The 13,384-nt window shown below is 28.2% G+C and overlaps 1 protein-coding gene across 7 annotated transcripts in view; it reads left to right on the top strand.

Moving 5' to 3' along the window:
• The window catches only part of LOC148232809 (uncharacterized), a 449,135-nt gene that overhangs the window by 355,533 nt on the left and 80,218 nt on the right, over positions 1-13,384 (top strand). For 6 of the 7 annotated variants that reach the window (XM_088189594.1, XM_088189589.1, XM_088189590.1 and 3 more), the window contains one exon: positions 4,011-4,109. The exons of the other annotated variant lie outside the window; for it this stretch is intronic. The gene's annotated coding sequence lies outside the window, so the exon portion shown is untranslated. The remainder of the gene's footprint in view (positions 1-4,010; positions 4,110-13,384) is intronic. 7 annotated transcript variants of the gene reach the window in all.

Genomic DNA, 13,384 nt, shown 5'->3' with positions numbered 1-13,384 from the left:
GCAAAGCAAATAGAAGGAATTCGGAAGTGTGTTAATTTTATTTAAAGATCTTAACTAGATAACATAAATTTTTAAACCATGATCGTCATTAAAATAATCTAAGATAATACATAGATTAAATCAATTTATCTTAAGAATATCCCCTTTGACAATACAGTCTCGGCAATATATCAAGCAGAATGTTTGTAGAATATAAACGAGTCTTAATAACGCACTTTAGTCAAGAGACTTAATTAAAAAAAACACAAACATTTACAAACATAATATATAAAAGAGGCACACCTAGAGTTTAATTATGAAATTTGTATTGAAAAGAGGAGCTTTCGTTTTAAACTGAACAGTGATAAAGGCGAATTGGTTCAAATTCAACGTTTCAAAGGACCCTTTAGTTTCAATCTTCGCGACGTTTAATAGCGGCAATAAAATGGACAAGGATTATAAGGATATTTTAAATACTGTCCGATGTTGTAATTATATCGAGCTTAACTTTGATGTAAGTCGGTTAGGAAGAAGGATTCTGATTTACTGATTCAAATTTATAAGACTTTTTTTAAATTTCCACACGATCAAATATTCATAAGGTGAGATTAGTTTTTAAAGAATAAAAGTTTTTCGGGACTAAATGCGTAAAGTTTTGTCACAGTTTGATCGTTTGTTCTCTGAAAGCTTTCCACGCTGAAGTATACTTTGCATTAAAAAAATAAAGAAAGCTAATCTTCGTTTCGGACTCTCAAAACATATTATTATTATTATAATTATTGGAACAATGTTTTGAGATTTGTCTTAAAAATGTATAATAAATTAAGTTAATCGATATTTTTCAAAACACGGAAATATATTACATTTATTTTATTTTTCTTAAGTAATGTGTTTGCTAATGAAAATACGTTTAAAATATATTATATTGTATTTTATATTTATATGATTTATATTACAATAATATGAAAAACAGCCAAAATTTATTTAAATATAAAGCTCCTAAAAATACATTATTCTGATCAATGAATGTACTATTATGTTAATATCTCAATTCAGTAAAATGCTAAAACTAAATTATCGTACTTAAAATAATCACTTTACATATAGTATAATTTTAAACACACAAATTGTTTTTTTACAAACTACCCATTTTCGATTATTTTAAAAAGCAAAAAGCACAGGATTATTAATGCTAGACATAGAAAAAGCACTCGACATCGTTAGGCAAGATGGTTTAACCTATAAATTAATAAAATAAGAAGCATCTGATTTTTTAACATATATAATACGTTTACACATGAAAGGCTAAATCTATATTGTTTTACTATAATAAATAATAAATTCCCGATCCTAGCTAGAGCCCATTAGGATAAGTGGCTCATGTTGTTCCTCTTCATTCTATATATTAATGATATTTATATTGTTTTAATATTGTACGCCACAGCCTATATAACTTGTTTTTACGGTTCTAAACCACTTGCAATTTAATTACAAAAATATTTACAAAACCTTTAATTATTTGAATAAAGCAATAATTTCTACCATCATATATAAAAATCATTCTAAAAAAAAATCTAAGCTTAAAAGTAATTTGAAAAATAAAACATTAGGCAAAACGTTTGATAGTAGGGAAATGCAAAAAACAGCATTATCATGACATTTTTTGCAACACACTTCCATCAGAAATTCCTATTTTTAACTTGATATCAATAAAAGCCAAAACTCAATATAAAAATGGTGACTTAGGAGACTAAGAATAGTTAATAAATATTTTTAATAAGTGCTTTATTAGCTATTTTGTTATTGATTGAATGTATTCTGTCAGTTAATACATTGAATATATAAGTTTTTTTATTTATTGTTATTTTTTTTTATTAAAAAATAATAATATACAAAGCTTAGAAATAAAAATGAGCTGGATAAAATATGTTTATGAAATTCTAAATGACATTTTTCACAGCTAAAACTATTAAATTTTTGCATAACATGCAGATAATTCTTGTCTGCGTGTTTTAAAAAAATCTGCTTCCTTAAAAGCGAACAAAAAAAATTGTAATAAATAATAAGCTTAAATTTAATAAAAATATCGTATAATATAGACCCAAAACACTTCTATTAAACCCTAAAACCTATATAAAAAAAGTGTACAAACAAGAAAAAATACATTATTTAGCAGCTCATAAAGGCGGTAATGATATACGCTTGCTGGGGGTGGAGTCATACTATTGATTAATTTTTTTCTAAATTTTCTTTTTTCTTTTATATGTTAACAAGAAAACTGCATTAAATGAGGAGCGTGCATTAAATATCTAGATTTAAAGCCTAAATCTGTCAAAAATTTATAAAGCTTTGGTTCAGAAGTCTTGCTGCCAATAAGTCCCTAATACGATTATCTTACAAAAAAGCGCAAAAACAATATAAAAATATATTTTTTAGCAGCTTATAAGGATAGTAATGGAGTGAAGTCATATCAGTGATTTATTTTTTGCTTAACTTGCCTCCACCTCTTAAAAGTGTACAAAAAAACTGCATTAAATAAAGAGTGTGGGTCGAATAATTAGTCTCAAACTTAAATTCAGAAAGCATATTGGGATACTCAAGTCCAAAAGGCTTGCTGCTATTGCTGTTATTGCAGCTATAAAACCAAAAAATAAAATTACATTTTTTAAGCAGCCTTTTAGGATGGTAATAACATAGGCTCACTGGGTGTAGAGTCATACCAGTGATGTTTTTTAAACTTGCATTCACCCTTTAGAAGTGAACAAAAAAACTGTGATCGTAAAATATCTGTACCTCAAACGTGAATTTAATAAACATATTTAAGAACCTGAAATGGCTTGCTGGAATAAAGGCCCTAAAATATATATCAAACAAAAGAGAGAATTACAAACAAACGAGAATAAAAAACGGTTGCTAGGGGTGGAGTCACACCAGTAAATCATTTTTTTCCTAAACTTTGAGTCATAAAAAATAATGTTTTAAAATAAAAAATAACACAACATTTTACATTTAACTTAAAAGTATATTTATGGTGTCAAGACTATCATTCTAAAATAATACATGAGACTTCATACTAGAAGTATAAACATAAAAGCATAAACATATCTTGCTTAAAAATCATAAATTAATCTATTGGTTTTAAATATTTTATTTTATCTTTATATTAATATTATTTCTATAATTTTTGTATTATTTTGTAAACTGAAAAATAGTTAAAAACAAGCAACCCGTATCTTAGGTGTTTTCCTGTAATTTGAATATTGTAAAAAACTTTTATGTATAAATTATAAAATCTCATTGATTATATATTTCAACACCGTTGTACATTAATTTTTTCCTAGTCCTTGTACTTACAGATTATTTAGCTTTTAGCCTATTATTATTTGTTTGTGTTTATTTATTCATACTTTTATTTTTTTTTATTTTTGATAAATTTGCCAATTATGGTTTGATATGTTTTCGCAATGCGTCAATATGGCCATGATATATTAAATTTTTAAAAAAATAGTGCACAGCAAAAATATTTGAGCTATCAGAAATTGAATAGCTCGTGCAATGGAAGCGTTCTCAAGCGCTCACGTCCTGGCCGTAACGAGCAAGAATAAAGAACGTGATCGTGACTCTCTAGGCGCTAAAGAGTCACAATCGCAAAATAGAGTGCCTTAGACTCTAAAGCTTGCAACTAAAAGTAATAGACAGGTTGTCAACAACGCCTCTTAGCAACTTAAAAAAGTGCTTTATTAAGTGTATGCCACACCAAGAATGCGATGAATATATTTTAATGCTCATGGCAAAAATACACAATGATACACAACACGTATCTTGTAAACGTATCTCATATTTTATTTTCTTGAAGCATTTTGATAAATATATTAAATATATTAAAAACAGTTTAACTCTAAGATATTTTTTCATTCTGTATTTGACATACGCATATAAAAAAATCGAGTAAATATTCGAAGAAATAACTCAAATCCAATCCTCCTTTTATGTGTCACCGTCGCTAAAATGCCTATCTTGTTTCTTTTCAGGTTACAAAGCATGAATTCTGAAAATATCTGATGCCAGACAAACACACGCCAAATAGTTTTTACAGCCCGATGGACATGTTGCCAAGGCTTTTTACCCAGGTAAGACATATTACATGTCCGTAGAGACATGTCTTTTCCCAACAATCATTTTCGTTTCTCCAAAATTCTCTTTCAAATCCGCTTTCCTTTGACTTTCAGCAAAAACGTTCAAAATGGCAAGTCGGTCGAATAAATTCGTTAGGGCCGCTACCCGCGGGTCGTAAATCCGACGGGCGCTAATTTTCTATAAAACAGCATCGGATAACAGACTTGTAACAAAAAAATACGGCCATTATTATGCTGTGTGCAAAAGATTATTTATGGTCCCGCGGAAGGGCAAAGAGCAAGGAACTGAAATAATTTATCTCTCAATTGTTCGTTTCATTTTTCGCCCCGTTGATCATTACGCCCCAGGCGCGCGCGGATTCACCGTAAACAGCTATATACAACTCATATTTATTCAGTGCGTATTGTGAGGAGTTCAAATTGTGCATTTCTATATTAAAATATTTTTATTTATAATATAATATGTGGTATATAACGGCTTTTGAGGGTTTGCTATTAAGTTAATAAAGCTTATTTTTAAAATAAACATTTGTTAGCCACCCTGATTCGCCATCTTGTCTTATTCAAAATATTAGTTTTGACAAACATTATCTTAAACTGGATATTGCTACATCATTGAAATATATAAAGGAATTTTTCAAACCCGGATTTCCAAAACATATCATAAAACTTAAACTAGCATGAGTTTTCGGTTGATCGCTATAAACGAAACCATTGTGGTCGCTTTCATATAATGACATATGATAATGAATACGAGTTTATGTTTTATATGTTTGACGAAATCATGACGATTATAATGTAGCATATAAGTACTCTTTATTATTTTTTATAATAACTAAAAATAATATTTTAATTGCTTTTCAAGATTTATATTTGGAATTCCAAGTATGACATCACATTCTTCCGTTGCAATATAGTAGATCCACGTCTAGAATTTTAAGTTTTCCTTCTGTCTCATTCTCTCATTCGCTTTAGTCGCAAACTTTTTTCATTTCATAAATACGAATTTATATGTAGTCGACGCCATAGTAATTTTAGAGGCAATATTACGCGTTATATTAATTTTTGGCCCACATTTTCCACTTTCTCAGAGCACCCTTCGCGAATTCTAATTTCCTTCGTCCTGCGTGTTTGAGGTCTGCAATCGAAAAAAACTTTTCAAATATCGTCGATCTTTGAAAAACCTAAATTTCACCATTCACTATGAATTTTTACATTTGGCGACGAGACGAGGCGAAAAAAATTAAACACATTAACTTACTCTACTAAAAGAAAAGTACGTGGCAGTTGTTAAAAAGCATCAATCAACTTGTTAAATTTAATATTTCATAGCAAAGGGGCCAGGTTAATAAGTTATGAGAAATAATATTATATCATTTGTGTTTTCAAGGTTACATTTCAAGTGAACAATATAATATTTTAAAGGGTATAGTGATACAGAAAGTATATTTATATAATTTTCATCTTAATATATTAATAATATATGAGTACAATAGACACTTGGTATAATCGATGAATACTAGCTGAAAGACATGGTTTCGAATCGCATATGAAACATAATATTTTCTTAAATTTTATTATGTTTAACAGATCGAAATGTAATGATTTTACTTATAAATATAATTTTGATCTACTATTACAGATTAAAAATTTTCTATATTTTTCTAGTCTCACTCACTCTTATTTGTAGGTGTAGATTATTTTTACTTTTTGTCACGCATGTCATGATACAATTTATAACATTAATATTTTTATTTTAATATCATTTTACCCCTTTTTATAATGTCAGCTTTTTTACACTTCATAGTAAATGACTCTCCATTATTTTTATACTAGTAAATAAGATTTGTCTTTATATAAAAGTATTTTTTCAGTTAGTGTAATTTCAATAAATAACCAAAAATAATTATGTTTGCTATAGGTGCTTTTCAAACGTCTAAATGCTTCGTACATTTATTGTTAAAGTTTTTTATCTACGCACTATTTCATGCTGAATTGGTAAAAAGTTTTTCTCGATCAGAGATGATGTACGTCAATCAAGTTGTAATATATTGAAAGGGATATCGTAAAATATGGTTTTATAATAATACCGGCGCTGTACGAGAGTTTACCCAGCAAAAAAAACTCGAACAAACTCCCTTTAGAGAAACTTATTGGAAGTTTTTTTTTTTATACATAAACGTATATAACTCATCGCTCATACATTTCAATAAAGAGCTTTTATGCATAAAGTTGAATAAATTTTAATTTTGATATTCTGAAAGGCAACGTCGATTATATAAATAAAACAAGTTAGTGAAAAAGATAAAAGTATATTACCGTAGCCCTAAAACGACCTTTATATATATATATATATATATATATATATATATATATATATATATATATATATATATATATATATATATATATATATATATATATATATATATATATATATATATATATATATATATATATATATATATATATATATATATATATATATATATATATATATATATATATATATATTGTATAAATTATATTGTACAAAAATATTTTACAAATAAATAAGATAACTTAATTATAATCTTACAAGGTAAATCTAGCTATACTTTATAATTAAATAAAAAACATAGTGCCCTAATGTGTCATCCGCAATGCGTCATTTTTATGAAAAAAAAACAATACATTGTAATATTACAATACACATAAAAAAATGTAAAAAAAAACACTAAAAAATCATATATAGAAGAAAAAGAAAAAATTAAAATTTTTAATTTTAATGAATTAACAATAAACATATCAATAGTCAACGTTATTTATTTATTTATTTTATTAATTTATTTAGCTTAATAGCTAATCTTTACATCTAACAATTTTAGTAAACATATATAAAAATATATAAAAAATACATAACAGAAAGAAAAAATGAAAAAATACAATAATAAAGTCTTAATATTATAATTTATTTCTATATGTACGAAGGTGTTTTTTTATTCCATTTATGAAACCCGTTATATTTTTGCTGTTTCGGATTTCTCTTGGAAGACTATTATATAAATCAAAACCTCCGTACATAATTCCCCTAGCCGTACTCGTTTTCTTATACTTAATTTTCTTTAAATTTTCTCTATTTCTAGTATTATATTTATGTACATCTTTATTTCTTATTAAATACTTATTAAAATATTTTGGTAATATATTATTTTCTAACTTATATATAAATACTAAAACATTCATACTCAATATTTCTTGAACATTCAACCATTCTAATCTATCAATCATACTTTTACAATTAGTTAATCTATTTTTATTTAAAATTACTCTCATTGCCCTATTTTGTAATTTTTGCAACATTTGTTTATCTAATTTATTTAACATGTTTAATAGTGTTGCACAATAATTAAAATGGGGCAATATTATACTATTGTAAATTATTTTTTTTGTATTTATACTTAATATATTTTTTAATCTAGATAATAAACCTATTTTTCTACTAATTTTTTTTAATATGTAATTACAATGTTCTTTAAAATTTAATTTTGTATCAACAATTACTCCTAAATATTTTATATTTTGGTACTATTATCTAACACATTTTTATAATTAATAAACATACATTTAGTTTTATTCTCATTTAATTTAAGTACATTATTCTGTAACCATATTTCTAATATACTTAATTTATTATTTTAATTATTTACAATTTCTTTAATGTTATCACCTATGCAATACATTAATGTGTCATCCGCAAATAGATGAATTTTACATTTTTTCACGTTATTAACTATATCATTAATATACAAAACAAATAACAATGGTCCCAATTTAGACCCTTGTGGTACTCCATAAGACACTAATTTCTCTTCAGAATATACATTATTTATTTTAACTTTTTGTTTTCTTTTATATAAGTAATTATTAAACCATCTTAAAACTATATCACTTATACCTATACTCTCCAATTTCTTTAACATTATTTTTCTGTCTATTGTTTCGAAGGCTCTCTTGAAATCCAAGAAAACTGCTCCAATGATTTTGTTTGTATCCTTAGCCAACAGCCAATCATTTATCACTACTTGTAATGCAGTTTCAGTGGAATGCTTTTCTCTGAATCCCGATTGTTGTTCACATATTATGTTTTGAGAAGTAATAAATTCCTTTAATTGTTTGATTACTACTTCTTCTATTATTTTTTCTATACACGGTAGCATGTTGATTGGTCTCATTTCTTCAACTTTTTTACTATTTTTTATTTTAGGTATAGGTACAATAGTAGCAATCTTTAAATTTTCAGGCATTTCTCCTAAGGAGAGTGCTTTATTTATTAAATAATTTAATTTAGTTCCTATTATTTCCCATGTTTCTTTAATTATATTTATATCTAGTTCATCAGTACTAGTTCCTTTTTTAAATTTACATATTATGTTATGAATTTCATCTAATGATACTGATTTAAATTTACTAAATTTTACAATTATTGCTTTATTATTATATTGTACTAAATTACTAATCCTTGGTATTGAATTCACAATTTCTTCTATGCTCTCAATGTAATATGTATTCATTTTTTCTGCTATTATATTAGGATCTTGATATATATTTCCAATAATTTCCATTTTTATTATGTCGTTTTGCTGAGTTGGATTAATTAATTGTTTTATTGATTTCCACATCTTATTTGGATCATTTTGTATTTCATCTATCAATTTTTCATACCATTTCTTTTTAGCCATTCTTAATACTTTGATATAGCTTATTAAAAATCCAGATGACGTCAGTAAGACGCAAGCTGCCTAATGCGAACGTCCTGGCCTTAACGGCCAGCAAAAGAGGACGTGATCGTAATTTTCAAAACTGAAATTCTTCGATAATAGTTTGATTTTCCACAGCACCATTTAGTAGTTTGAAGAAATGCTTGATAACATTTAACTATATGTGTGAGCTCAGCAAATTGTATCGCAACTGAGATACAAGAACGGATAATAGCAAATATCCTCTTATAAAAGTCTCTCAAGAAGCTTTCTTAAACTGGTTCTTCGGGGATTCCAAATTATAGATCATGATTAAGGAATGCTGTGAACTAAGGTGTCATAGAGAAAACGAACAATTGTCGGATCGTCAAAGAGAAACAAAGTTGAGCATATTAAAAGATTTTTTGCAGACGTCGTTTATGAGAGAGCATCTTCACTTGCTTTTAAAAGTGATTCAGAGATTTTAAGTAGAACAATTTCTAGCCATAATGTTTCCACTAAGATCTGAGAAATAATCTAATGGCGAATAAGATCGAGAAAATAAAGTATTTTTAGATATTAAAGGAAAGACGATTAACGAAAGCACATATTTATAAAGAATTGAAATAAACCGCAACATCTCGGATGCATTTAAACAATTTTAAATCCTATGTATACCAAATTTGTAATTGCTGTATTTATAATCTTATTAAATAACGTAAATAACAGAGAAGTTTGTTCTTATTTGGCTGTTAGCATTCATTTTTATATCAAAAGCAAAGTATTTTTATATTCCATGCATATTTTTAGTTAAATTTTAAACTTCAGATAACTTAGCTAGATTATGGTTAACGTGAAGAGGGAAGCGACTGCTTTTTCAGTTGATGCTTGGCGTAGAAGCTTAGGATTAGCTCAGGTTGTGTAAGTTAAAATTTACGTGTGTCCCAAAAATGGAGTAGGGTGAAACATCTTAGTGAAGGCTTTTGTGCATTTCAAAGCAACAAAAAATAATGACGTCTTGCGAATCAGATCAAAAATATGTTTTAGAGGAGCAGTGAGCCTGACTTACAAACCCTTCAAAATTAAATTAGGAAACAAACCAGGCCCAAAAGAACGGCACGTATTAAGCTTTTCAAAGTCGTATTTAAGATCTGAAGGTTAAGTTTTCTTGATGGTCAGTACTTAAATAGGAAGTGAATGAGCGGAAAGCGAAATATTTTCCGGAAAACCATCAGCTATATTTTGTGAACGGTTCAAAGTTTTTCCATCGAAGTTTATTACTTTTCGCGTCTACTAAGCATCGCGTGTAGTGTAAATGAGTTTCCAGAAGGCCTTGTGATCATTATTAATTTGGTTTTGGAAAATTTTGTATTAATTTCGATGAGATGATATTATTGACTGAAATATTTAGAGAGCAAACAGATGTTCCCATCTTCTTTAATAACTTATAAAAGGCGTGCTTTCATTTTAGCAATTAAATATTCTCAGCATTTAAAAAATGTCACGCCAAAAAACTCAAAGGTGCTTTGGAGTAACGTACTGATCGATTGCACAATATAGCATCTCATAGAAGGCCGAGAGCGCAGATTTTACATAGACGCACTTGTTTCTATTATATACCTAGAAGTATTTATTATATATAATATAAACATTTTTTAAACAAGTCTTGATTATCTTCGATAAAAAAAAATTGACTCACGTAAAAAATAAAGTAATAACATATCTGAAAATAAATGCATTACTTTACATGTGAATTAGATAATTAAAAAAATCACAATAATGTAATACTTATTAAGGTATGCTAATTTGAAATTTTTACTTGCTCCTAAATTTTTGCCTTGTTTTTGCTGTTTGAGAAGGACTATAAATTAAAAATTAATATACAATGTACGTTTACCTTTCATATTGTGTTTTCATTGATAAATCGCAGAAATGCGAAAAAGGAATTTGCTCACCTTTTTTTGTGCTCGGTTATGATTTTGTGTAGGTACCTTACACGCTAACCTTTAACCAGAATGAGAAAAAGGATATATGTATGCAATAACGTGGAAATTCCTTTGTGGCTGACTGACATTATTCCCTGTCTGTTGCAATCTACCGACACAATAAATCCTCCTGTCTGTCTATAAATCTTACCTTGGCTGTCACGTGCCCATTGCTGGTATTTACCTTTGTCTCCTACGCGTGTGTATGTGTCGTATTAAAATAAAAAATATATAATATTAACCTACTAATAGACGAAAGAAATATTTATATTGATGTATAACTCATGAAGTTAGTTGCGGGTGAAATAATACATATTAAAAGAGATAATTTTATTTATTATTTTATATGTTAATGTTTTATTTAAATTAAGGAGTAGAACTAAATAAATTTGTTAATTATCTGATTGAAAATAAAATTACAGACAGTTTTTTCTATTAGATGTTATTATAAAAAATCATTCTCAAATAGCTGAAGAAATATTATTCATTTTAGAAATATTAGGATGTAATGTACGATACAATACTGCGGTACAGTACTACCTAAAAACTTGCCCTCCTTACCCTATCTTGATTAATGGCAAACAATGTCTATCGGAAGTGCATTTACGAAAATGCATGCAGTTCGAATTCCATTTAAAAATAAACGCATAAATTAGTACTGAAAATATTTGTGCATATAGTGACTTTTTTGACGTAGCTTAGAAAATTCAAGCTAAAAATTTTGATCAAAATGAGTTTCAAAGTGCAAAGACATAGCTAAGTTGATAACAGTTTTTTGCTGTTCGAAGCTGATTCAAATCCAAGGACATCCATCGATGAATTGTCTGGGAGAGTTGAAACTTTCTGCTCATACACCCAAAGATTCCTCCATATATCATAAAAAGTTTGGAGAGAAGGAGCTTGGGTTCCTCATGACTAATTGGACAAAAACAATGCCACTCACTAAAAAATATTACCAGTCTTGTCAGAAAAGTTTTATTACACCCCCCGCGTAATAAAAGGATTTATTCTAAAAATATTTTATTTGATTTATCTCTTCTCTTTAAAGCATTTTTGGTTAGGGATGAATCAATATTTTTTTCTAAAATTACATTGACTTTATTTTACTTACATTGTTTTTATCATATTAACATCTATTAAATCTACACTCAAGTCATTTTTTTGTAATTGTATTTTAAATAAATCCAGTTTGCTAATATGCTAACAATTCTCGTGTGCGAAATCAGCACAGTAACCAACTCGCCGTAAATTTTCCATGTCCAATATCGGCCCTCGCTCGTTCGCGTCTAATCTGACCAAACAAAATTTGGCCAATTTGCATAAATATCGGCCTGCGCATCGGTTCATTTGCGAGGCAAAGCAAACACGGCCCGACGTGACCGATTCGCTTTCGGACCACCCTGTAGGCACCGAAGACAAAAGCTACATCCATCCGTGCGTGCATTCTACGCACAATCTATGTGTTTTCTTTGGCAATAGACCCGTGACGGTAGATAGACGTATTTTAAATTTATGTAGCCCTAGGCCTATTCCGGGTATTCGAGCCTTCTATATAACGTATTATGATAACAATGTTTGTACGCTTCGGATTTTATTAAAATCAAGATGACCCGCGTGTGCAGACATGTGTGTGAAATATGGGAACGTTGGTTGAAAACGTTCGAATTCAATTAAAATTTTCGAACATAAAGGTTAAAAAGAGTGGCGCTGAATGTGCGGTTAAAGTCAATCGCTAGCGGTTAAACTGTACACTCATAAAAGCATTAATGGGATTGATTCAATATTTAAATAAGTACGCATAAGTCAGCAACAATTTGTACCTTACATATATTATGAAAAAGTATCAAATAATTTGACTTTAAATATGTGAATTGCATAGAAAAATTCTTGCGTTTCAAAATTGTATCATATCAATAATGGTTAGAATTTCCGAAGAGATAACTCTTCCATATTTTTTTTCAATAACCATTTTATCTCAAATCGTATATAGATATTACGCAAGGCGTGTAGCATCCTGTATATAAAGCAAGCTAGCTGATGCAGATGTCGCTGATTGATAAAAGTTTTCCACATGTTTATACATAACCCCCGAAACGAGGCAATGCCAAGCCAAAATTGAGTTCCCACCACTTTGCTCTCGTCGTCTACCCAACCCCCTAATCCGACCTTGAAACTTTCACTTCCTAAACAATCCTGAAAGACATACACGTGTTAGCAGCTAATTAGGACACCTTTAATATCTCGGAATCTTGGAAAGAACAAAATAGTTACTTTACAAATGAACTTAGTGCTAATTAAGGGTTAATGGTATTAGGAACTTAAAACAACAAATAAAAGTATTTTGTGCAGAAATCATATTGAAAGACAAAACATGATGCGTCTTATTACAAAGTAAAAATGTTTAGTTACATAAATATATCTACATTTCATTTAGACGCTCCTAAGATTAAGAACATAAAAAATATACTTCTTTATATGTAATTTGTTACAATATCTGGGATTTAATATATGAATATGTAGATAGTTATTCTAAAGTGGTAAGCACCAATGTATCATACTGGAATCA

The sequence above is a fragment of the Plectrocnemia conspersa genome, unplaced genomic scaffold (genome assembly GCF_051122295.1).
Source record: "Plectrocnemia conspersa isolate PC_06_02 unplaced genomic scaffold, ASM5112229v1 ptg000008l, whole genome shotgun sequence".
NCBI classification, from domain to species: Eukaryota; Metazoa; Arthropoda; class Insecta; order Trichoptera; family Polycentropodidae; genus Plectrocnemia; species Plectrocnemia conspersa.
The sequence above is the reverse complement of the archived record's forward strand: the minus strand, read 5'-3'. Positions and strand labels throughout refer to the sequence as shown.